The sequence below is a fragment of the Ambystoma mexicanum genome, chromosome 3q, assembly GCF_040938575.1.
Source record: "Ambystoma mexicanum isolate Mex_15411 chromosome 3q, UKY_AmexF1_1, whole genome shotgun sequence".
NCBI lineage: Eukaryota > Metazoa > Chordata > Amphibia > Caudata > Ambystomatidae > Ambystoma > Ambystoma mexicanum.
In genome coordinates this window covers 1252304581-1252308685 of record NC_090926.1, presented here as the reverse complement: position 1 = coordinate 1252308685, position 4105 = coordinate 1252304581, and the positions used below count along the sequence as shown (strand labels likewise).

Below are 4105 nucleotides of genomic sequence, written 5' to 3'. Positions count from 1 at the left end.
TAACTTTCATCAGTATGCGCTGCCACCACACAGAACTTTGACAATAGAACATAGCGGATCCATGGAGCCTTTGATATTTTAATTAGGGCTGCCATGGCCGAATGAAGCTGTTGCCTCCCCCCTTCAGAGATGTGTTGATATACCCATGGCTGTCGCATTCCAGCTAAATGTGACAGGGAGGACTGTGACTGTAGGATGTGTCAGCCCAGAGTACACATGACTATGTCTTTATTGTGCGTGAGCAGAGGATTAGCCCCACACATTTTCTGAGGTTAATTTCCCATCATTCATTTTCATTACAAAACTTTAAAAAATCCCAGGTGAGCGCGCACACTCCAGTGAGGATGGTCTAATTCCTCAGAGTAAGCGATATGAAACCGAGATGCTTGAGTCACGTCAGATTACTCCCCACTTTCCCCATTAGTCGATCGTCTTTGATCATTCCAACCATGAGCCAAAGTTTCCAATCTGTAGTTGACCTAGTAGTCTTCTCTTTGTTCTGGGACATTCGAGGGAGTATAAGCACATCACTATCTTCAACCGAGGGATAATGAATAGCCCTTGTTTTCGAATTCTGAATCATGTGTGAGAAGACCACAAATTTGTCAATTTCGATCTCTTATTTACTGCTATTTGATTCAATTATGCTGGGTGTCATTGCTCGTCTTGGCCCCTAAAGACTTGCTCACTCCATCTTGTCGGAGCTTTATTCACTGTTAATTGTCCAATACTTGGCTCTTTTTTTTTTCTTTAATCTAAGAGAAATATGCCTCTCGTTCATGGCTTATCCATCTGCCTCCCTTTGTGTTGTGCATTTGTTCCTTGAAATAGCATCCTTGATCCCAGGCCAACACAGACCGTTTTCCAGCATCTCTTGACTCTGCATCCCTGGTCTGTCTCCGAGGTAGCTTAATTGGTTTCAATACGAGTCTGGCGTCCATCTTTCCATCATTGTTGCACTATCCATGTTATATTTTCCTCTATAGCAAGCTTCTATATGTCTCATCTACCTTGCGTTACTGAGTATTTACACTTATTGGTCAGCAAGTTACTTTATCTTCTTTTGCATTCATGATTACTTTATCATTTCACACATGTTTCTCTTGTTGCTTCAGTTACCTCATCACTCTTGTATTTTCATATTATTTCTGTATCTCCTCATTTATCTTCTTCATGACATCTTCATCATCCTCTACACTACTACCTCTGTCTGGTGTTCCCTCCTCTCGATTAAAAGCTCCTTCTGATGTTGCCTCATACACCACTTGACTACCACCTCTCCTTATTATTACCACCGCCACGTGACTAACATCGCCTCATGGTGTTACCACCTCATCCTCTTGACTACCACTTCCCCTACCACCTCCTGCAGTTCCTTCTCCCCATCTCGCCGCAAGCTCCTCCAAATCCACTCTTTCATTGATCTCCACCGCTCTCCAGACACCTGCCACAACCACCTTCTGCCACTATTCCTGGCTGGCAAAGAGTGTTGGCAGGGATGGCTTCAATATGAGCAAGAGTGTGCTCACTTCAACAGCACATATACTAAAATTGGAATGATACAGAGAAGATTAGCATGGCCCCTGCGCAAGGATGACACGCACATTCATGAAGCATTCCATAAGAAGAAAAAAGAAAAACATTGTTTTAGCAAGAGTGCCCTTCTGCTTTCCTCACCTTCTCCCTTCTACTTTCGAACACATCACCACCATCCACCCCCTTGCACGAGTCCTCACGCCACTCACCTCATCTAACAACCACTGGAACTTTCAGGTCCTTCTTCCAGAACTTGACCTCCCAAACGATTCCTACCTATTGAGAAGCAACATAGCAAGGTTGGGTAGCAAACTCACATTAGGCCCATCATCTGCAGCTTACCTCCAACCTGCTTGACCACTTCTTAGTTACAATTCCCAACCAGCGAACTCACAACTCTGAAAAGCTCACATGGCCTTGCATTGCTCTCTCCCTCCCTCAGCTCTTCCCGCCACCATTGATCCGTCCTTCTCTGACGAGTCCCTCCTGAACCTTTTCATCTCCATCCCAGCTACTCTTTGTCTCTCAACCACCCAACGCAACACTCAACTCAATTCAACCCCAACCCAATGGCTCCTCCTCTGGTTTGAGGCGGCTCTTGCCTTCAGGCTCTCTCTCTCCCTCCAATGCCTGTTTTATTGACCCTGGGCCTCCCGCTAATCTGATTCACTGTTCCACCCTCCTCCCAGGAGGCATCCTTCCTAACTCTCCACTGTACTGGAATACCAGATCCTATTGGTATGCCTACAGCCAGGAGGATAGCTCAGAGGCAAAAGGCTTGTCTTGGAAGCAAGACAACGCAGAGCAACACAGGTTTGAATCCCGGTCCCGCGATATTGATTCATGAATTAATGACATCTGCCTCCTCTCCACTCTTTGCTCCCTAACTTGGCTCCACGCTGATGACTTTATCTCCTACCTCTCCTCAAAGATCACTGAACCCAGGAACCCCCCTGCACACCCCTATCTATCCCCGGTCTCAGTCTATCTATGATCATTCCGCAACCGGAGCCAAGCTACACTGGATCTCATTCTCCGTTCTGCCAATGGCCGGGGGTTAAAGAGCTGGCATTTCTTCTTTTCCCTATTCACCTTACTTGCTGATGCCTCCTTCCCAGCCTGCTACACGCCTGCTACTATCTTACTCATACGACAGCGGACCTAAAGAACCCCGTCAGTCAGAGGTGTCCCTAGTGGGATGATGGGGGCCTGTAGCCCCGGGTCTTTAGGTTGCAGCCCCAGATAGAAGCTCAGAGGCTACAACCAAAAGGCTAGCTAGCCCGAGTCCCACCAGACCCAACATTAGCGTTCCATCCCGGTCCTTGCTGGTCTCTGTGCAGCCTCTGACACGTTTGGTTATCTTTCCTATCCCACTCTCTCTCACCTCTGCTTTTAAGACGCTCCACTTGATGGGATTGACTCCGCTATCCCTCATCGCTCCAAATAACTACGCCTTTCAGTCTTGACGCCTCTCCTGAAAAGCACTCCTCTCTATTGGGTTTCAACCACATACCCACCTCTGTATAATTTGACAGCATGTGTTTTATCAATCTTTCTGTTTGGGCACTGCTTGGTCTATGTTTCCAAACGTGCCCGTCCACAACTTGGTTCATGTTGCACCCACCTTTCCACTCCTACTCATTGTAAAGCACACACCAATGGGAATGCTCCACCTGTAGTCTTATCCTCATATGTACAGTTCTTATACTCAAAGTGCTGGGCTTGCTTTCTCTAAATAAATACAAATACAGATCTCTGAAGCAGGCGCCTACCTCACTGGGCAATCTCGACAATAATGTTTGCGTAGACCTAGGAAGGTCTCTATGGGCAGGCTGCTTTGAAGTGCATTGTTTTACTTGCTTGCACCCAGTATTATATGGTTGCTCCTTCCCAAGTGAAGCAACGCATGAGCAGCTGCAAGCTGCACCAGCTGGAGACAGGAAATTGATGATTTTGCCAACCACAGATAAGCTGAGTTTCCTGGATGAAATAAATGCATTGACCAGCCTCATCCGATGAGTGAAATGAAATGCAGAGGCCATTCTCCTTACCCTCGGCATCTGAAGAAACAGCCTTTCTTGACCCTTATTTTCTGGCAAAACCAAAGGTTGGTAGGACATCGAGAAGACCAACTAGGTTATGCGCCTCTGTGGCTGGTACCGGGGGGGAGGTCAAGGTACACCTATTTGTCTTGGGATGGGTGTAGGGATTTCCTGTGCATCTGCTCTCACACCTCTGTCATGCATATGCTGGGAACTCACTAAGCAGCCTTGAAGCAATCTAATGCTTTAAAAAACAGCAGAAACAAAGTCAAATGTGCTCTACCTAATTCCGGATGCCCCTCTAAATAAAGAAGCGTGCACATGCCATCCCCTTAGATATAAAAGCTGATCTTATGCCTCACCAATGCTTTGCCAGTGGCTGTAAATAAAGATCAAACAAGAGATGGGATAAAGCCGAACCCCAGGGTACACCACAGGATCAGATCTATATGTTTTACTGCTATGCGTTTATGCTCCTTTGACATACCCCCTGTAGCAATTATGCATGCATTACTACCCCTAGTTCT

At 46.6% G+C, this 4105-nt stretch overlaps 1 non-coding gene across 1 annotated transcript; it reads left to right on the top strand.

Moving 5' to 3' along the window:
• The first annotated feature begins 1521 nt into the window (after positions 1-1521).
• Positions 1522-1628, top strand: LOC138448202 (U6 spliceosomal RNA). Its single transcript, XR_011260048.1, has one exon. It is a non-coding gene; the product is annotated as a U6 spliceosomal RNA (small nuclear RNA).
• The last annotated feature ends 2477 nt before the right edge of the window (positions 1629-4105 follow it).